At 36.5% G+C, this 23,545-nt stretch overlaps 1 protein-coding gene across 1 annotated transcript in view; it reads left to right on the plus strand.

Moving 5' to 3' along the window:
• LOC126828727 (protein Wnt-5a) overlaps nt 1-23,545 on the plus strand; it is a 105,338-nt gene continuing 81,793 nt past the window's right edge. Inside the window, exon 1 of the mRNA XM_050558699.2 lies at nt 1-193. The gene's annotated coding sequence lies outside the window, so the exon portion shown is untranslated. The remainder of the gene's footprint in view (nt 194-23,545) is intronic.

Genomic DNA, 23,545 nt, shown 5'->3' on the forward strand with positions numbered 1-23,545 from the left:
CCCGTTGAAGGAATCGGGTTTACAAAGAAAGGAAGAAAATAAGGTATTGAAAGGTGATCTAAGCTATAATATCTCTCTAATACATCACACAAACCTCACACGGAGTTAATAACGGACTTTTATATATCTCGCACACTTCTTCTGGAATTGAAACACCTTTTACGTTTCACTGATGGTTTAAACAGTCAATAAGGTAAGACTCTTTTTTATTATTATTTTAATCTTTTAAATACGAAAAAAAAGTTCTGATATTTAAAGCTTACAAAAAATTAACTTCAGGATTTTATATCTATTGATAGATAGTATTTGAAACAATTGACGCGCAATATAAAACAGCAATTCAAGGTGAGAGACACCCCTATGATGACTCTTGTATGTCATCACAATACTATAATTAATGTGATAACATTTCGATACTTTTGGCCATAACAGTATGAACATGCAAGTTGCACTGAAATAACATACTACAACGTGTTTTTCACAAAGGAAACCAACCTTCCTCGGCCCAGTCTTTAAATAAAATGGCTTGTAGCATCATAGATGCATTTTATTTGCTGTCTATCGGTTAGCTGAAGGCGCATGTATTAAAGCAAGAATTACATTTTTATTAAATGAATAACTAGGGCACTTATGTCAATATTGAATTGACTTCGGGGTATTTAATATAATGATCATTCTTCTATCAGATACGTACCTTGTATTTTTTCTTGAAATCTAGTACTCCCTTTCCATGTAACATTTTCTTTAAAGAAAGACTCGTTTTATTTCTGTTAAAAAAAATATTTCTATTATGTCAATGTCTTCGCCAAGTGTAACATATTACTCCCCTCTTTTTTTATGTATGTAGATATGAACATTATAATCAAAATTAGATATTAAACATAAGAACATTATGTCCCTTATTAATCGCAGTCTTTGAGCAAATGCGTATCCACAATTTGTTTTCATTTATATGCTACAATTGAAAATCAAAAGTTAATCTGTTTTCAGCATATATCATTTTAAAATTGTTCTAATTCTGACGCACTGTCTTACTCTTAAGGTCAGCCATATCGTTGAGATATTAATGTACATGTTTATCTTATATATGGGTTTTTCTTACACCAAACTGGTATTAAGATAGTTTCAAATAGAGTTGAAAAATTGAGCATGTCAACAGATTATGCTATTTTATTTAAGCGTTTTTATATTTTTCGTTTCCATAAACATTACAGTTCTGTTTTGGTGTAGATATAAAAGGGTTACTCATGAAATGGAATGTCATCTTTACATCAAAAACTTTTTATACATAGACACATTTTTATATTCCATAGTCTTATAGATTATGCAAAACTAAAAAGGCACCATGCCCGATCATTGAGTCCAGTGGCGTGGTTTCGACCCCACCATTGTACATGAAAAAGAGTGGGATTGCCTGCCTAACCTCGTGGGTTTTCTCCGGGTCCTCCGGTTTCCTCTCACTGTTAAAGACCCCTACGCACAAGCGAATTATTGAAATAAAATTCTACCGTATGTTAATCCCGAAATGATCAGCTATACTTTGTCTTGAGTGGAGGATAAACCCCGTGTCTTTAATGTTAATTATGCCTCATCACATGCAGGCACGTGCTACTCGACTGATCTCCCGGATGAAATGAAATAGTGTTTAACGTCCTACTGCTCTGTTCCCACAGGGCTAACGAAGACGGGCATGCGCCATACAGTCTTCTATGAGGGAAATTTCGCCTGGACAGCGACGCTCCGGCCTACTCTTATATCGAATTTCAACTGCCAAGGGATCTTTTATGTGCACGCTAATGTGTACACTGGACCTCGGTTTTTCTTACCATCCGAACGACTAGAAAGCTGCCCTCGTCAAGCCCTCCGCCCTGCACCACTGACAAGGGAAAAACCACGCCGGAAAATCGCGATAAACTTTCTCGACCAACACCTTGAGCGAACCCGCTACCTCCAGACTAGCGAGTCGGTGTCTTGTCCACTTAGCCACCGTGGCTCCCGATTCAAATAATCTGGCAATTTACTGGTTTCGTTTTTTATCATTTCGATGGCCTACACTACATGAGGAATTGACCGGCTGTAGTGGAAGGTCGCGTCAGAGGTTATACGAGTGGCTTTTGACCCTATGACGTCAGACATTTGATTAACCAATCATCGTTGCTGTTTCTAGTGGGTTACCCACAGTTCCGTGCACCTCACGCCAAAATACTCGCCGTAACAGACTGTTTTATTGGCTAATCCCTCACACCATCCAGAACGCGGGTTTTATAACGACTGTTCTAGATCCTAGTGTAGCAAAGACAAGAAAAACGAAATATTGAACAATAAAAAACGAAACGAAATAGGATCTGTGTTTTAATCAGATTTGCCATGTTTATATGGCTGTTGTAATAATCTAATAATAATTTTGAAGTTCAATTTTTTTATAGATTCAGTTTTACTGGATATGCTCGATTATTTTTTACAAACAGTCATTTAAGTAAAACATTGCTAAAATATCAATGGAAGATCCCGTGGAGTCTTTTATTTGTTTTTGTGGTCAGTGAATATCAAACTTTTGGATAAAAATAAGTTGAGAGTTAGGACAGATAACCGCATTATGCTTGTGTGTAAATTTGATAGCAAAATGTCTCTCAAATTCCAGTTTCTGTCACATTAATGAAACATAAATTATATATATGATCACAAACAACAACGTTTAAAATAATATGTACTTTATTGCTACTACGCTATTCCTTTCGCTTTTCATTTTGACTCGTCTTTATTAACCGAGTCGGTGTTGAAAAATAGGAAGGACGTTAAACCCAGTTTCATTAAATTTCATTTTGGCAAGTCACAAAAAAAGGAATATATTTTGTTCAAATTGTAATTGTACAACATTTTACAATAACACACTACAGCTTATACTTTATTCGTTATTTAAACTATGGTGAAGGATAATTTAAAACAGCCCGTCAATGTGGAAGGTGTCTATATTTAATTATCTAATCTATTTATTTGTACAAAGATTAAAATTGTCGGCTATTTTTTCCTAGCTATGATGTGTGGTATTTGAAAAGAAAACATGTCAGCCATAGTCTCGATCTATGGGCATTAGAAAAGGAGATGCAAACACATGCAGAATTAAAAAAAAACTAATTAAAAGGATTCAGAGTTGAGATTGTGACGGAATTTTCCACAAAAAATGTAGGCCACTTCTTAATAGATCATGAGTTGTAAACAGAATCAACGTCTTCTACCTTATCTTATCATAAATATATTTAGTTATTCACTGAAACATTTTCATCGATTTATTCTTACCATATTTGCGTTTGTATTTTTTTTTCAAAAATTCATCCGAGTTTGTGCTTAGGTTTACTTATTCATATAAGTTTGAGTCGAAGTGGTTGTTGCTCTCAAAATAATTACAAAACAGATAAAGAAAAACTACATACACGTGACGTTTTACAAATCAGCATTTTACCAGCACGTGACATTGACCTAGAAATAACACGGAGAGGGTAGATTCTTCGTTTCTGTGTTTGCATTTCAAATTAAGTTTAATTACAGACCACTTTCTCTCGTTTCTTCTAAACAAATTTTCATCTAAAATGAAGATCGTAACACCACATGTAGTAACATCAGACGAATTGAAATCAGATACGAAAACATCCAAGAAGCTAAATTGTTTCGATATTTGAAGATAGGAATATTCACGGATGCACCAATATGTTCACTTCTTCTCAATTTCAAGAATCGACTTCACATTTGCAAGAGAAAGTCAAACCGACTATAATGACCGATTGACATTTCTGACTTTTGGAAAAGAGAGCCAGTAACCCTTCGTTTGGTTACTCTTAGCAAACAGTCGTAGGATTTTAACTGAAAATCCAACGAAAACCTGTTTTTTTTTTCACTAAATAACCTTATCGCGTTAGTACAAATTGAAGGAAAGAATTTTTTTGTAAAGGTCTTTTTTTTTCTCATTCATGAATTCGTGTTGGTGAGGGTGGGTCTCACGTCACTAAGGACGTCCTATTTTTAATCTTTACAAGTTGTGGCACGTAGCTTTTTTTTTATCTTTGTCGACAGTTTGTAGGTTTGAAGGCGATGGCGTATGACAAAGAGAGTAATAACTCAAGCTTAATTCTTAGCGTTAAAATTTATACTAAAGTTTAGGTATCTGAATAGTTAAAGCCTTCGAACACGTCTGTCATTGGTCCTTTTTTAACCAGGTAGGGACCCGCTCCCTGCTCTGTTTTATGTCCACAAGTTAAGTTCGATGTGGATCAATTAAATAGCTGTAAAGCTATCATGGGTTCGATACCGGGTTTGTATGAAACCAGGATTAGGATCGGCTGCCTAACCACGTGGGTTTTCCCCAGATGCCCGGTTTCCGCCCTCTTCTAAACCACTATATACCATATGATGGTCCCGAAGATTCCTGGAGAAAAGTATACCGAACCCCACTGTGTTTATTTCTAAGATCGTTAGCAAACGCCTGTCCATAAATATGAACATCGAGCGGCAACACGATTTACCCAAATACTACCCAATCGAGTCCAAGATAACATCTAACCTATATAATTTAAATGGAAAATGAAGTGAAGTAAAGTGATAATTGACCGCCTGCCGCATTGAGGGTTTATGGAAATATTTGTCTCATAATATCCGCGAAATAATTGTGGTTCCACAAACTGACCAGACGCTGATGTAATTCAACGATGCGCCATTGTCGAATGAACAAATGCGAAGTTTCACCTCGATGGTACTTAGTGTCGCCGGAAGAAGAAGAATTGCAACAAGATGAGTAGTGCTTTGGGCACAGTTCCTGATCCATAAATGTCATGTCATGGAATTTTAAAAAGTGAAACCATTGAAGCCAACGGAGAGAGAATAACCGGTCTTATTCCAGTAAAATAGTTGTGTAAGGTTTGTCAAGGGACGTGTGATTAAACCAAATAAGCTGCCCGTGTTGAATTATTTCACCCTTTTTTTATGAATCACAGTAACCTACGACTTTCACAGTAAAGAACCAATTACATAAATGTCACCTCCTGGCTCTACTTGAATTTGTTTGATGAATCAATATCATATTTATTAAACACAATCGTAGCAATGTTTTCTATGCTGTGAGATTTTTCTTTATTTAGACTTGTATTTCAACACCTATAAAAGGAGTGTTTATAAGTGTGATTCTACCTGTTTTTCGTGATAAAATGTGATTAAGTATTAATGTCAATATTGTAATAAAAGTCTGTCGGGTCAAATGTCAACTTTACATCTAGTTCTCCTATTGTAAGTTTAATCTTATTGTCGACAGTTAAAAAAATCACCAAGAGACTGTTACTTTTATCGGTAATATATTTGTAAATAGAAAATATACTGCAACACTTCTTTGTTTACATTCAGCCTTTATGGAGAAAAATATACATAAATATAGAATAATATAATGTATATGTTTTGGTTACATTACCTATACTGTGATGCTCTACAATAAGTTCAAAGGAAGAGTAGGGCTCCCAAATTTTTTTGCGCAGGATTTTCGTATAAATCTAAACTGATTTGTCATTAATCTTTGAGGCAGATTTCTTTTTTCGTCTATAAATTTGCACCGTTTGATCGATATAAAGTACAAAACTATCTGCTTGAGAAGTGGTATCAGATGTCCAAGAATGAATAAAAATATACTGCTTGTGCATGACACTGGTCGCTACGCACAGGATGTGAGAGAAAGGTAGATTAACGTCTACCTGAAACTATCGATGTCATTTCGGGACTAACATAAAATGGTATATGTTTATTTCAATAATTCGTTTGCGTGTGCGTAGATTTGTTTTAGTAGCGCTGGGGCGGGGTGTGGACCTTAAAAAACACGAGGATGAGCACGGTACTACTATTGGTCGCGTGTAAGTGTTTGGAGTCGAAACTACGTCACTTGATCCAGTGGCAGACCTTATGATCTAAAGCGCCCGCATTAGCCCATTTGACCACCCATTCGCTCACTACGTTTCGAAGTCGAAACTTCGCCTAGACGATAACCTGGCACCAACGAAGTTACCATCCCAGTGTTTTAAATACAAAAGTAACACAAATGTTTATTTGGCATTCGGTGTTCTAAATCAGGACCAAAGCTTTTGGGTATAGAAGATAATATCTGGACCAGAGATACTAGCTCATTAAATTTGTTTAAATACAATAGTATAACACATGCTTATGGGCTATTTTAACTCCCCAAATGAGAAGTGTTATAAGGTGTTTTATTATATCAGTAAAGCAAGTATTAACACGGGTCAAATATTTGTCAAATGTGTAATGGTAACCTTTCATTTCATGCTAACACGTTTAAATAGATCCATATAATCTTGTCGCACACATGCTGTTTAAAATAATATGAATGGCAATTGAGTCCACATTATTGTGTAGTTTTTCGAATTGATTTAGGCATCCCGATTTCTTGGTATATTGTATACGCCTATTACATAAACGATGCCTATAAGTGATCAAATACCCAAACCACATAAAAAAAACTCATTCATTTTCTTCTACCCAGGCATATAGACTAAACAATTCCCTCGTTCACTACATGTATGGGCAGGTTTCATATGCGAAAAGTGCTTTGATGTCCTAAATGATTCAATTAATATTCTTAAAATGTTGACTTAAAATTCGATGAAGATTTGCAGTGGGTGGCAGGTCTGGTAAATAGCAGTTTTGAAGGATGACATGTACCATACATTGTAGTCCAAATTTAACCCATGATTCTTGACTGTTTGACGCCTTGCCTAAAATGATACATACGTGTTATTTTTTCAAACCCCATCTGGGTGGCTTGCCAAACTCACTAGATGCATTTTCTATAGCCAGCTCTAACAGCTCTATCGTAAATTGTGTAAGAATTAATTAAGTAATATTCAATACATTTTAATAGGTGTTTAAATAAAAGGTACTTTCTAAGCTGTTCACTACGGATGTACTTTCGATTTTGTTCCGGATTTATTGTAGGAGGGTCGAGGTCGGATAGAATTGCACCAAAAACAAACAACAAATGCTACAAAATAGATATATTGTATGTCTTTTCAGCTACAAACAAATAAAAGGAGCTAAGTTGAAAAAATGTCTTTAGCCGAACAAGAGTCGTCACCTCACGTAGACACGGTCAGTTAGTATTTAGAAGGTACCTAACAATGGCTATAATGGGGTCGTAGTACACATTACACGGGATTGCCAAGTTTTTTTGACAGACGGTCAAAAGTGCTTAAACATTTTTAGAACAATAGAAGTATTTTACGTGGGCGTCCATCATCACCTCCCGCACGGATGTTAATAGTCCTTAAACTATGACCATGAATAATTTCTCGAATATTCTTCATAAACTTATGTTGGTCACCATGGCTGAGATCGAGGCATGGTCGCTAAGGGCTTGGTGGATAAAACAGATTAAGAAAGTGTCAACTCCGTCGTGGTACAAAAGTCAAAATATGAATCCTTCTCATCCTTCTCCGTTTTGAAATGAATTGGGGTTTAACGTCCTACTTTTCTGCTCCATCCGAGCTAATGATGTGCTATAGGGGGAGATGTTGTCCGGACAGTTATCGCGACTCCCTGTTAGATAAGGGCCACTAGGCTATAGGATACTCGCCCAACATGGTCTTTAATCCGTGGATATTCTAAAGAATATATACCTCTTCTGCTGTTGCATTAAATAAAAAATTGGACTTTCTGGTATGATATTCCGACAACGAATTATTTTAAACTGCTCAATAATGTTCACGAACTGCCAAATTGTGTAGCCAAATGGAATGGTTCTACTGCTATATGGCTGTCAAACTGTTTCATAGTGGTAATGCGAAAACCTTCGTACATCAGACGTATTGATACAAACTGGTCCTGGAAAATTTGGCGCCTTTCACATATTTTACGCTTCCGCGTGCTTTTTTATGTACCCATTTATACTAAATAAGAAATATTTTACATTCAGATATACTTATTCAAGCACCGTTGTTTTGTTGGGTTTTTTTACTTAATAATTTAAAAAATTGTTTTTTAATTTAATTTGCAGAAGAAAAAAGTTAATATTGAGGGCTAATTAAGTCGCCCCGATGTCATCCCTATCAGTGATATTGGCAACCAAGCGAAAATTTACTTCTGGCCAGTTTGTATGTTTGTATCTTTTTAAATAATTATGACTCTTGAACCTAAATGAACTAAGAAAATAGCAACAAAACCTATCAATATGTACATCCAATTGTAATTATGTTGGATAAATAAATAATCTTCGTAAAATTAAAGATTGATAAAAACTTTTCCTGTTTATAAAGATGTATATCTCAACAAACTACAGTGTTAATTGTTGTTTTTGTTGAAAAGGTAAACGAAATATAAACACAATATTTTCTTACAATCGAAGAATGTTTTTGGCAACAACCGTTCGTTAAAATTCAAACCAACTCCCCACGAAAGAAACGCACTACACGATAATTGGTTAAATTTAACTCTTTTGTTTTTGTTGCTATGAATAAATTTCACATGTTCTTGGTTCGTACTTTAAAAACACAAGATATTAAAGGTTGATTCAAGTTAAGGATTGCAGGAGGTAGATAAAAGGGAACGAAGAGATGAGTTAAGCCAGGCAGATGTGGGTGGTGAAAAGATTGGGAATGGAGATTATTCAGGATCTCATTTGCAGAGTTATCTCATTAAATTTACTTAAATGTAATCATAGACAGGTTATTTATTTCTTTTTCGTTACACAAAAAAAGTACACAATCTGTAAAGAATTTATAAAGTTCGCGAAGTATACAAACTCCACTCAAATGTTATTAAGTATCATTTTGGTTGTCATGGGTTCTTGGTGGTTAACCAGTGCGATATTTATTCAGAAATGCCTGGTGAAAGCAAATACTGTTCATTTGGATGGATTGGAACAACGAATCCGGGTACGACCTCGTCCCGAATAAATAAATCAGTAGCTAAATAAACATCTGAAAATATGAAGTTATATCAAGTGTTCTAGAAAAGGCATACGGCTCCCTATGCACAGATGTGTTTCAAATTGTCGATGACGATTTTAGTTTGGAGGACTAACGTTAGACTCAGCGTAGCTTTCTGATACATTTCATGAATGATATTTTAATAAATAAACGAACCTGTTTCTAATAAATATATAGGTGTCAAAACATGATGATTTCTTCACAAATGTGATAAATAAAGGTTTATAGCGACGCCGTCAACTTCCGTTGAAGACATATTCCTTTTATTCTAAGATAAAGACATTTTGTTCAGACGAATTCTTACCAAACCTATCCGCATTCCAGTCTGATCCGTATTATTATAAATATCGTTTATATGGAACTCATTTGGCTGCAATTATTGTCATTTCCGGTCCTCAAACTTTCCTCTTCCTAAAGGTCTTTTAGGGTCATCGTTTTATTGAAAAAACATGCTATCGTCTGAATGGCGGAGAAGGTCTTCTGGAATCAAACCAAATTCCACGCCTTGCAAAAACATTGAAGATTCCAAAAGTTTGTTATCGAGTATGGTATAATGTATCAATTTACGACAACTAGGCTACATATTGCATAACACTAGGCGTTATTTTCTGCATGATTCCATATAATTTTAACAAATTGAGAATAAAATCCAGCTATCAACCCTTGATAAATAGTTATGTAAAAGGGTGGAAGGACAGTCTCGATTTTGTTTTTCCGGGTTCGCGTCGAAAAGCCATGTTTATCCTTTTGGAACAATAACAGAGCGGTGGAATATTTGTTGTTGGTAATGCGTAGGCTATATTTTACTCAAAAACAAAAACTTGAATGACTCGGAAGTATAATGGCGAGTTTCACGTAAATTACAGGTACATATCCCAAATAAAAATGAAAATAATAGTCCCGGGTTACTAGACAGGAATGCTGATATTACGGGGAGGATAGACTAACGAGTTTAGGTTGTCCAGTCTAATAAGTCCTAAACCATGGAACAGAAGTATACAGAATTGTGCGGAAAATAATATACCAATCCTGTAAAATAATTTTCGCCTCCTACCCCAAGTCCCATAAAAAGGAAGAAAATAGAGTTGGCTGTCTGGTCTTACCAATCCTTGAGCTTTTACAAAGAATATGCGCGTGTTTAATAGCTGATTATGCTTGAAAAACCTACTAGAACTCGCGAGATCTAGTTAACCAATCAATCAATCAATATGTCGGCAAATATTTTTACGAGAAAAAATGTTTTATTAAAGTTGATGATGAGTGTGCGAATGCAATGAGGATGTTGCGCTTAATGCTATTTTGAAGGTGATAAATGGGTCGATTGCACTAAAGCACCTACGTAATGACGTTCAAGCTACGCGTGTCAATTTCCGGAAATGACGTACATGTACTAATCAGTGATCCTACAACAAATGCGAGAGACAGAAACTAGGTCATTTCAGGACTAATATTATTATATGGTTCAATTTATTTCAATAATTCGCTTGCGCGTAGGTGTCTTTAGTAAAAACCACGAGGTTGAACAAGCGACCCTACTCCTTGCCACGTACAACCGGAGAATCTAAATCACGCCAGCTGACTCAATGACAGACTTTATGATTCAACACGCACGCGCTAACCATTCGCACCCCCACCCACTTCCCTTTAACAAATAGGAATGCCAAGACTTGATCTGACTAGAAATTAACCACCAACGGAAACCGTATTAAATACATGATCATGGTCAACTGCAGAGAGGGAACTCAAAAGAACAAAGTTTTTGTTTTAGTTATCTGGTCGTGGGTCTTGCATGCGAACCAAACGTATCTTATATAAGGTTATTTCTACAGTATAATTTTTGACAGTGTATGTTGGTATGTGGTAGTTTATGTATGTATATACAATACGTATACTATAACTAAACATAGTCACAATATTAATCGTGTTTATCTACTATGTTATTATTAAATATGTGACATATTGTAATAACATGTGTCTAAACTAGTATCAAACTTACTGACAGAAGTGAGGGCAAAACTATAATGATTTTTCTTGTAAAAAGACACACCCAGATTCTTTATGCATTATAAAAATGTATGGTTACATCAATGATAAAAAATATATTTGTCGATTTAATATGATTTTGTGATCTGTTTTGTGGATAAGAGTCTGTCTTCGTGGAAAATGTTACATCCATCGGTATAGCCGGTGTTAAGATATAACTGATTTTGTGTTCCAATGTCTACACTACACAGCATGTCAAAAGTAAAACTGAAATTAATAAACCAGCCGAATCCCACTCGATCTTCAGATATTAACAATCAATCGTACAGAGCTCTTCCCGTCATTATATTCGAACTAATCAGATAAACCCAATTCAACACTTTAATTTTACCAAAATCAAAGAGGATTAGTGGCTTTAAGTGTCATGCTCTCCTACCACGATTCCAATGTGAGAATAACCTTCTGGTCACTGTTTGTATTATCTTGTGTTACCATAAATTTACATTATAAGCTGCAGATGATTGTATAGGGTGTGGTACGGAAGATGTATCAGGCGTTGAAATAGTTCTGATATTTCGGTCCAATACAGGCATTCTTTGAATGGTGATCAATTTAATATATCTTTTTCTCCATATTGCTTGGTCAAATCCCCTTTTCAATTTTCTGCAACCTTTTTATTAAAACAAACATACACATACATACATACCCCCAAAATGTTTCTAATGTTTTAGCATGATCCATTTATATGTATAGGGGGTACGCTTGTAAACCCAGCTGACTAAAGTTGTCTAGTTGAGACACTCACTCACTCAACACCGTAGTAAAACTTAGAATTTAGAATAACATTGTAACAAAGTAGACGGTGTATCGGGTTGTTAAATATTCCCAAGGGAGCATGCCCTGTCTGGAAAAAGCTATTGCCTTGTCCCTGGGGTGAGTCGAAGCTGGGTTACACCAATATAAGCATCGATATCATGTTCATCTTAATGATTTCCAGATCTAGTTTATTACCTGTTGATATTTGGTTGTTTATGGTACAGTACTAACATATATACCATTTTCATACAAAAAGTTCGTACTTATGCGGTAGTAACAATACAAATTTGGACTTGAAAGAGACTTTCTTACGTACAAACAACTATATATGAGAGTATTTATAGCATTTATTTTAAAGAAAAAAGACGGGTGTTTCGATACTGTATCGTGTCTTCTGTGCTTTTTTTCATTTCTGCTTCCTGACTGGTAAAAAGTTTCGCTCGAGAGGGAAATAAGTAATATTCTAATGCCTTTGATATTCTAATCAAATGAATAGAAGTGTTCTTGGTGTTATTATAAGCTTTACCATTCCCGAATATTCATTTAATTGTTTTATGTGTAGTTATGGTTACATTATTGTATTATGGAAAATGCTTCGGTGAATAATTGTGTTTTATATGTGTGTATGTATTCAAGCGAAGTAGCGCTACTTACATCATATATATATATATATATATATATAAAAAATGAGGATTTTCACTTTACTTTCAGCATGCGATATCTCGAAAACATAAAATTTAACAGGTTGTCATCCGGATCCATTGTCTTGATTTGATATTTATTGTTTATTGCTTGCATTGTCTGTGAAGTTTGTCTTGTTTTGGTTGCGTGTAGTGCGACGCTTTTGTACTAACTATAATACAGCAGATTCTATGACCTCTCGTACCCGTTTTAAACCAAATTTCTCTTTCCATAGCATTTACGATGTTTGGCGCAATTCATCCGAGATGATGTTGGCGTTGCAAGAACTCAATTTCATGCCATTTTTATTTTCTAACAACATCTGTAATCATAATTCATTAAAAAGAATCTAACCTGTTAGTTTTCCAACCTCACGAATTGGAAATAGTCAGCGGCCATCGTACAAACAAAACTTTAAATTCTTCGACACGAATCAGGGCTTTAATGAAATTTCAAACAAGGTTAGATTTGTATACCGAGTCGTCTTTTTGAAGGCTTGTTACCTGATCATTGTGTTGGTATTAAAAGCCCGGAAGCAAGTAAACCCACCAACAAAGGGCGATAATCAGCTGCAGTGCATGTGGCAGACGTAATAAGAGAACGTCATTATAAAACTCGGGTTCATGACCCTATGGTCGCTTTTCTTATTATCGTTTGTGCGGAAATATGATAGCTAATAAGAGTCTACGCGCAATGGATGTTCGAGTATCAAAGCGTTTTTTCAAAACAATCTTGCTTTGTGTCTGTTATGCATATCACATTAAACTGGGATAAATCGCATGAATTGTTGTCTTGCAACTTAATAATAGCAACTGATGGTTTCGAGAAATGAAATAGGGTTTAACGTCCTACTGTTCAGCTCCGACAGGGCTAATGAAGGCGGGCGGCGCTACGACCTATTCTTATATCGAATTCTAACTGCCAATGGGTCTTTTACGTGCACGTCAATACGTTGTCCATTGCCAGACCCTCTGTCCTGCATCACTGACAAGGCCGGAAAATCCCGATGAACTTTCCGGGCCAACACCGGGATCAAAATTGGTGGTCGTTCGGAAGGGACTTAAAGCTGATAAACTATGCCGTGCACGTAAAAAAACCCCATAGCAGTTTGGATTCGAAATATGAGTACGCCGTAGTCGGTAGGATATTAACCCTTGCATTTATTAGAATAAGGAATACTCATACTGTGATCCTAAATTAGATGCAAGCGTGTTTCCCTTTTTGTATGCTAAAACATCGCGTACTGTGTTACATTTCTGCAGAAAAACTGATGTTATGCAAGGGATTACAACAAAAAAATGTAAAGTCAAACATTTTTATTTTGTAGCAGCTTGGTTTAATATACCCAAATATTTACTATCTCTTATATATTCCATTTTCAAACACCAAAACCAAAGAATTCTCTTGGTGAATGTTTGTTGTTTTTGTTGTGCAAGTCCAACGCAATCGGTTTCAGGCCATGTAAACAATGGAATTAAGAATGGTGAAAATTAAAATACACGAAGGGAACATTTAAACTATTTTGTTGATTCTGCTATTCCACAACACATGCAATACTTCCACTGTATAACGACACATGGCTAACACCTGATTGACGGTTCCGAGGAGGTTGGTGAGTATCTGCTGTAGGCCTGTTATAAATTCTCCTGTTTGTTTAAATTAACATGGACATCAAAGAGATGGTAAAAAAGGAGAGGTGTGACAGGTTACGTAATCAAACCATGAGTGAATAAATCTTGTTGCTCATTCTGTTACAGGAATAAATCTGTACCCTAATAGCATTACCATATACACATTTGTAATAGTGAGGATGTTCACATTGATTGAAATAAAAATGCGTTGTTCAGATTGTCATTTGTGCAGCGGTTTTGTGATGCCCGGGACTCACTCGTTCATTGTATACCCCCTCCCCCCAAGACTGAAGTATAGGGCCTAAGTACTGAGAAAGGAATACGTGGAAATAATGTAAACTCTGATGAAAAAAACAACCTTTTATTCAAATTCAGTAAAACAGCTTATACACTAAAGTTACCTGCGATAATTTCAAATTAAAGTGGGTTTTTTTATTTTCACTCCTTGTTTGAATGTCCCCCTGAAATTGATGCCTCTTTCTCCCTAACAGCACACCAATGCAGATTATCGTGCAACAGTGTTTTAGGAAATATTCCAGAGAGTATACTAAACACACATATTTTAAAACTCACTGAGCCAGGCGGTTAAAAAGCAATTTCCTTGCTTATATTTAATAAACAAAATAATGACTGAAAAGAGTTTTTAAATTTTGATTTGGGCGATTTAAGGAATAAACTGAAGTTAAAAAATATCTTGGTCTCGGTGTTTATAGATACAAATGAATTGTCCTTCAGTCGTCAACTGGCCAGTATATAAAAGGAAAAAATGCCACGGAAATAGTATGGTCATTAGATAGTTATAACGAATCTTAGGGTTGGTAGATTTTACTAATATTTGGACCCAAATATTTTTCTTAAAAGTATCTGTGAGTGTTCTGATAATCTATATTTACCTTTCATTCTCCAATATTGTGTTTACATACACAATAGAAAAAAACAATAAAAATGGGTTAGCTTCGTGGACTCCTCAAAAGAGAAGTGGTGTAAAAGTCTTTAGGTGGTGCATTGGTGAATAAAATCATAGAATCAAATTTGCCATTTACCAATTTTATGTGCTATTATAGTAATGATAGGCAGAGTTTCTCATTTTCCGACGTGGTTTCCCCCTGTCAGTGGTGCAAGACGGAGGCCTGACAAAGGACAGCTGTCTAGTCGTTCGGATGGGACGAAAAACGGAGGTCCCGTGTACACGTTGGCGTGCACGTAAAAGATCCCCTGGCAGTAGCGCCGCTGTCCAGGCAAAATTTCGCTCATAGCACATTGTATGGTGTGTGTCCGTCTTCACTATCCCAGTTGGATCAGAACAGTAGGACGTTAAACCCCATTTCATTTTATTTTTGTCATGGTATTTGGTATGTTCCTATGCTAACGTTTCCAAGATATTAAACTTATTTGAATAACCTTCAGGACTGATTCGCTATATAATATTTATGCCAATTACATACTCAGAAAACCTCTTAGAGGTTTGGTAGTGATTTCAGAATTGATCCACCAGTTTTATAACATCTAACCAACCTGTCCGCTGTGGTACCAATAAAGGTATGTGTCATCGGTAGACATAATATTCTGGTCTGAAATCGCCTTTTTACAAAACTTTCGCACAAATGTAAACATTTAACAAAGACCTAGTTACGCCAGAAATACCCTTCATTTACTATTTTAGAATAAAATGGATTGTAAAATGATATAAATGTATTTAAACACGTGGTGTACCACATTTCCACAGTTTGTCACATGTTTCCAACATATTTCTTACATTTTTGGTATCTAATAACATTTCCGTACACAACGATTCCTGACAAGTAAAATTTGCACGCCACCTGATGGTCAAAAGAAACAAAGCATAAGAGACACCTGGCGGGACTTAACTAATTCAAGAGATTGCCACTTAACCGGAAGTGGCAAACTCTTTGTAAAATAAGATACAAATGGTAGCAAGGTGTGTTAAAGTGTGGTAAATTCTAGTTGTCTGGGATATAACCATTCCTAACATCTTGTTACACACCCACTTATATTATTATTTGAAAAAGACAAATAGTGGACAGTGATTGTTTCAGTTTAAAAGTAAAATGGTGCATGTAGTATTGATGAGTAGGTTGTATTTAACAACATCTAGTAAATTTCAACGTTTTTATGAAAAGATGCATTATTTTCGATGTATTGCTCAAATACTAGGAGTATTTTTGTGTCAGCTCTGCTGGCGCTTCACTTAACGGTGTGGGGAAACTCCACACCAGACATAAAAGTAAAGCAAAGCAAAACTCAAGTTTTGCCAGTTTTACTTGTTTCTAGCGCAGAAGGTAAATATGTATTTTTGGCGTACTAAGTCAGACTAGTCCAAATGATGTGTTGCATCTATTGTATTTAATACAAAGGATCAGTTTCAAATGTGAGTAATTCTTATGGCATCCCGCCCCAATGTCAGAATAAATAGAAAGTAGTAACTTTCTACAGACAACATACTTATTGCGAGGTCAACGATTAGCAGTATCACATCTCTAGTAAATAGTTAACATTAATACTAGTTTATTATTTTATTCGGTATTTTTTTTCTGTTGTTTTTTCATTAGATTCTACAATAATCATATACAAGTAGCTTTCTTCTCCATATTTGGGATGCCATTTGACTAATTTTGTACAAAAGTACAACAAAAATCGCTTAACTGTTTGAACATTCTCAATACATGTCATAAGAAGTGGTATCAGATGTCATAGGAAACGATTTTTGACATTCTTGACCCTTAAATATTGTTTGTCTACTTAGGTTGTAATGTCATTTAGGAAGTATATAAAAATACCCGTGTGTAGTTGCTTCACCTTGTGCCATGCCCTATTCTGTTGGTCAGTATTGTTGTCACAGCCGTTTGTAGACTTTCGAAATATGATATGGTCATATTTTAAATGTCGAGGACCTTAGAGTGTGTCATCTTCTGGACGTCTTTTATTGAATCTTGTTTTGTTTGTTAACAACCTCATGACCTATGTCCAGTAATTATATGATCCATTGTAGTATGCTTCAATAGCCAAGTCCTTTTTCTATTAGGTATTGTATACCCCAAGCCATTCTTTAAATATTTTAATATAATGTTTTATTTTAATTTCAATTTCAAATCAAATTATACAGTGACTGTGAAATATTATTTTGAATCAGAAAGTCATCAAAATCCATCTCGTAAAAAAACTGACTCAAAAATCCCAGTTCTTTCTTGAAATAAGAATGTAATAATAATACATTATCGTTATAATTTCTGCTTGAACTCTAGATTAGCTTCTAAGCGCAATTACATAAATAACACGTTGTTTTACTGCATTGCCATTATGCAACACTTGGCTTTTCCGGTATAGTTATCACCATGAGGTTAGGGGGTTATATTTGTTTGTATTTCACGAACTCTATTTTTCAGGGAGTTTAATGTGACAGATTAATCTATGTTACACGTCTTGATAGAAATCCTCCTTTAAAGGTCATTTATGCGATTATGTCGAGTGTTAGCTTTTTTCAATCTCATAAATTGCGCTGTTTTATTCTAGAACCTAACACATGTACATAAGACGTTAGATATATTCACCAATGCAATTATATAGGAAAAGAAACAGCTTTCAAACAAATATGAAGTCAATTGACTGTCCTTGTTGGGGTTGAGAGGAGGTGCATATTTTTTTAAAGACGGATATAAGAGTTATATTTTTTTTTTAATTTTTTAATAAACCCACTTATCCAAGCGTTGCTTGTGGGAGGCATTGACGATCGTGAGTTTTCAGTAACCATAAAAAATATTGTTAACAAGGAGTCATTTCTGGTAGCGTTAATAAAATTGTCAAATAATATTAATAATTAAGGACCAAATTGGTATCTATTGAAGGAAACTAATTAATGATTGTATAGGGCGCTTGGATTTGATATAATCATAAATGTGAGTGTGGCGATTTGATATGAAACGGATCTCGTAGTTTCTGGGAACCTCTTAAAGATAGAGCGGAATGTACGCCGAATATGATATGTCGTATAACTGACAAGTATCAAAGGCTACACGATTGGTTACGATTAGGTAAGATTCTGTGGATTGTTTTTGTTTGTGTTAAATAAGCAGTAAATGTTGGATATATGGTTCTTCCCTTTTGTTGTACTTCGTCTATGTGCAGCTCTATTCACAAACAATAATATGTTATTTCTCCTTTAATCCCCTTTGACATTAAATAATACAAATACTGTCGCCCAAGTAAAGAATTACCGATATATACAATGTGCTTTCCCAAAGGATTAGCAAATGCATGCAAATATGCATATGTTTTGCATATTCTAACATACCATGAAGCATGCTGAAACGTTTTGTAATATGTTTTCACTTTTTTAACCTGTAGCATTCAGTATTCCATCATACTGTTGGATATTTATTTCTTATATGGGTGATCTCTATCATCAAAATAAATATATACGTAATGGAATAAGTGTGTTGTCTAAATGTCGGTTTTACATGAAGATTTGAATACCTGGACTTAACGCTCGCCCTTCTTAAAGGGGTAGGGAGTGTATAATACACTCTAGTATTTCCTTTCTAGTAAATATACAACATATTGGTATTTTAACTGAAATAGGTATGCTTCTTTTCTGTTTTATAACCACCTCTTACACCATGTCGGGTCGCAAACTTCAAATGTGCTTCCCTACTTTCTTAAATACGAGATGTTTTCTTAGTAAGTCGGTTTCTTTGAGAAACGGAGATGAGTATTCACGATATGCTTTTTCCCAAAACAATCCCAGCATTCATTACATCGTAAACAGCTCGTTAGCACATGCGCAACACCTGACTATGTTGCTGCTCACCGCAGCATATCTTTTCTTCTGTTCTGAAGTTTGATTCACTTCCGGATAACTTAGGGTTGGAATCTGAGCAGTAAATACTGATGAAATTGGAAAACATGAAGACTCGGCAAGAATTTCACATCAATATAGTTCATCTTTCTTTAAACTTTTATAAACACATATTAGTGTTACCTATTCCTCTCAAAAGGACAAGATGAAAATAAACAAAATCATGACCCCGGTTAACGATGATATGGGAGACAACTTTTGTTTTAACTAAGCTATATGGAGACAGATCGCCGTTAATTTCCCCATTGACTTTAATTTTAATTCTGGCCTTTTTGCCCAACTCCATCTTATCCCCAAATTTTCGTTGGGCTGAATGCTTTTCACTATAGACAGAGAGGAACAAATGGTCATGTCTTTGCACTAAAATTTGTATGAGGTTGACCACCCAAATTTTGAAGAAGCATACTAAAAACATGTAATTATTTGTCGTACATATCACCGTAACCAACCTGGTAACTATGTTATCCTTACGCCTCAAAATCATGAATATTTACCAAAACCTGGTAGAAAATGTTAACTCAAACCCTCTTCGTCCATTCTAGACCAAAAAATCAACAAAAATGGGCATGCAAAGGGGGAGAAAAGAGACAGAGGGAGAATTGCTATAAATAGACGAACTACAATTTGTGGATATCGAGATGGTGAAATTTAATGGTGGTCTGACTCCTATATAGTTCTATTCTAGCTGATTTCGACTTCCTAAGAAAACATTTACATCCGCACTTCAGTGTGTAAAATCAAGTCGATTGAATCACACTCAACAATGTCGATTCGCCAACATATACTGGTTTCGGAGGGCTCGACTTTATGAGTACCTGGTCTTCAGAAGTCATTAAAGAGAACATCGCTAACGTTGCAATATACATTCCTGCTTTGATTGATATTGTACTTTTTAAAATGAAGAGAATGGAATATAACAAAGGGCAAAGAGGGCTGGCCGTTAAGTTTATTTTGCCAAATTTACAGACAAAATATTAACAAAAAGTGGGTCGGGCATGCACCAAAATAAATAGTTGCTGTCTTTGCGGTATAAGGAATAAATATGCAAAGTTCCAAGATGATCCATTCCAGAATTGCAGTCTGTAGACGATAAATACAAATATTGGGCGTGGCTCTGCCCCTGGGGGTGGGGGTGGATATGGAACAATATAAATAGTTAGCACCCAGTTATTGAAATGATTGATATGCTGAATTTGAACAAAATCTGTTAATTATTGCAACCTGTAGAGTATTTACAGATAAAACTAACAAAATAAATAGTTGCTATCCTTACAGTATAAGGAATAAATACGCCAAGTTCCAAGATGATCCATTTAGAATTCCAGCCTGTAGTCAAAAAACACAAAAATTGGGCGTGGCTCTACCCCTGGGGGTGGACATGGACCAATATATATAGGTACAACCCTAAGCTGGATCATTCCGAATATGCAACCTGTATATCATTTACAGAAAAAATATCAACAAAAAGTGGGTGTGGCACCGCCGAAAGGGCAGGGCATGCACCAACATCAATAAGTATACCAAGTTCCAAGATAATCCATTCAGAAGTGTGGCCTTCGGGCGCTAAAGGCAAAAACTGGGCGTGGCTCTGCTTCTGGGGTCGGGACATTCGCCAAAATCAATAGTTGACTCACTTAGGCTATAAGGAATACATATGCCAAGTACCAAGCTGATCCATTCAGAATTGCGGCCTGTAAACGATAAACACAATTGGGCGTGGCTCTACCTCTGAGGGTCGGGACATGCAGTTGTCGTCCTTAGGCTATAAGGAAGGCATATCCCAAGTTCAAAGACCATCCATTAAGAATTGTGGCCTGTAGGCAACACACAGAGACACAAGGTAAAAATGGGTGTGACTCTGTCCCTGGGGGTCGAGCAATCACCCAAAAAACAATAGGGCCCTTGGGATATAAGGAATAGGTATGCAAAGTTTCAAAAGGATCTGTTTAGAATTACGGCCTGTAGACGAAACACAAGACACACAAACATTGGGCGTGGCTCTGTCCCAGTGGGTCGAGCATGCACCAAAAATAATAGAGGTCAGTCTTAGAATAAGGAATACGCATAAAAAAGTTTTCAAGACGAGCGATTAAGAATTGCGGCCTGTAAGTGACACACAGACACACAAAAAGAAAATGGGAGTGGCTCTTGCCCGTGGGGTTTGGGTATTCACCACAAACAATAGAGATGTTCCTTAGGATAGAAGGAATAAGTATGCAAAGTTTCAAGGAGATACGTTAAGAAATGCGGTCTATAGATGACAAACAAACAAATACAAGAAATGGGCGTGGCTCATAGGGGTCATCCTTCGGGTATAAGGAATTCATATGAAATTTTTCAAGACGATCGATTAAGAATTGTGGCCTGTAGGCAACACACAGACACACAAGAAATGGGCGTGGCTCTGCCTCTGGGGGTCGGGCATGCATGCACCAAAAACAATAGGGATCATCCTTAGGGTATACGGAATAAGTATGTAAAGTTTCAAGATATTCACTTAAGAATTGTGGCCTGTAGGCGAAACACACAGACAGGGGCGACGGCAAAGTACACATAAAAATCAATTAAAATGAGTAAATAACCAAGAGAAACTAATTGTTACGATTGCGAATCTAGACCCCCACCCCCCCAAACACACCCACACAGACGCAGACTCACTGATATTATCTAATTATCTGAAACTATAAAATACCTATATTCTACAACAAAAGAGATGGCACAAAAGTTGAACAACTGTTACCTACAGTGTGGGAGGTCAAGATAACAGAGAAGTGATATCGAATGATCTAGATCGAATAGGATCGACGGTGATGGCTATGGAAGTTTCGTGGGAATTTCCAGAGTGGTTTACTCTTGTCAGTGGTGCAGGAAAGAGGGTCGGCAAATGAACATCGTCTAGTATTTCGAATGGGACGAAAGACAGATCCCGTTAAGGGTCGCCTGTCCAACCTCGTGGGTTTTCTCCGGGTCCTCCCACTGCTAAAGACCCCTACGTTAGTCCCGAAATGACCTAGTCTGTGTCAAAGTGGAGTTAAACCCCATCTCACTCTCTCACTCTCTCTCTCTCTCTCTCTCTCAGATCCCGTTTTCACGTTGCCGTAGCCGTATAAGAACTTATGAATTCGATGAAGAGTAGGTTGAAACGCTTATGGAAAGGGGAAAATTCCCCCACAGTAATCTGCATGGCGTATACTCGTCTTCGTTATCCCAGATGGCACAGAAAAGTCAAATGCTAAAATCTATTTCAATTGTTGCATTTCCCGAACCTTCGAATTGTTGTTTTCTTTTCTTTTTTTTTTTTTAATTTGATAGATGGGCCAGGCAAATCTCCTTATGCCCATCTATACTGTGGCAGATAACACTTAAAATGTGTAGAAGTGATAAGATAAGAAATGATATATAATGTTTATAAACGTCACTGGCACGAGATATTATAGTATGGAGTGTCCATCGGTCTGTCCCCATCACGTTTCATCATATATTAGTAGAGAGTAGATGTGTGTGTGTTAGTACAGAGTGGGATTATCCACGGAACATTATCACAGGGGGATACTGTATAACATGTAACCTCGAGCCAAATGGACAGTCTCCTCGTCTGTTAACTAATCTGAAAAATGATAGAAATAACATTACATACTCTTCAAAAAATGTAGAGGATATTCTGAAACAATACAAAACTGCGGAAATGCGCTGCTGTTTTTATTAGAGGTAACCAGAGTATGTTAATAACAGGCCAATTGGCTACACATGAACATAAACAGTTCATATGGGCGGCTTATCTGACGGCCCCATTTCACTCGCAAAGAGATACATGTACACTGTCAAAAGTGAAAATGGACGTTTTTGATTTTTGTCTTAATAATGAGTAATTGCTCCATCAATCCTCAGACATTCAGCAATTCGTCGTGGCATGCTCCTAATCAACCGTCCAATCACGATTTGGGGCAATCTGACCCACTCCTCTTGCAGTGTCACGGCCAATTCTTGCAGTGTTGTCGGTTGACGTTGACGTCGACGAACACGTCTCTCGATCATGTCCCAGACATCCTCTTTTGAGGAAAGGTCAGGACTCACGGCTGGCTAAGGCATATGGACAATATAGTGATGCTGGAGGTAGTCATTCACGACACGAGCGCGGTGGGAACGGGCATTATCATCTTGAAAGATGAAACGTCGACCTACACGTTGAGCAAAGGGCAAAACTATCGGTGCCAGGATGTGGTCACGGTAGAACACACTGGCAAATCCGTTCTGCCAGTCATGGTGATTCCTCCCCACACGGTAACAGACCCACGCCCGAATCTGTCATGCTGTCTGACGTTAACGTTAACATGACGCTCATTTACACGCCTCCAAACGCGAGCACGCCTATCGGTGAAATCCAGAGTAAATCTGGACTTATCTGAGACCATTACACGCGCCCATCGACGATTACTCCAATTTCTACGCTGCCTACACCATTTTCGCCTGTTTGCCATGTGCTGGCGAGTTAATGGAGGTACAACACGCGGTCGTCGCGCATGCATATAGGCTGCATATAGCCGATTTCTAATCGTTTGGGGTGTAACTCGAATTCCTGTAACTTGGTACAA

Source organism: Patella vulgata, chromosome 7, assembly GCF_932274485.2.
Source record: "Patella vulgata chromosome 7, xgPatVulg1.2, whole genome shotgun sequence".
NCBI lineage: Eukaryota > Metazoa > Mollusca > Gastropoda > Patellidae > Patella > Patella vulgata.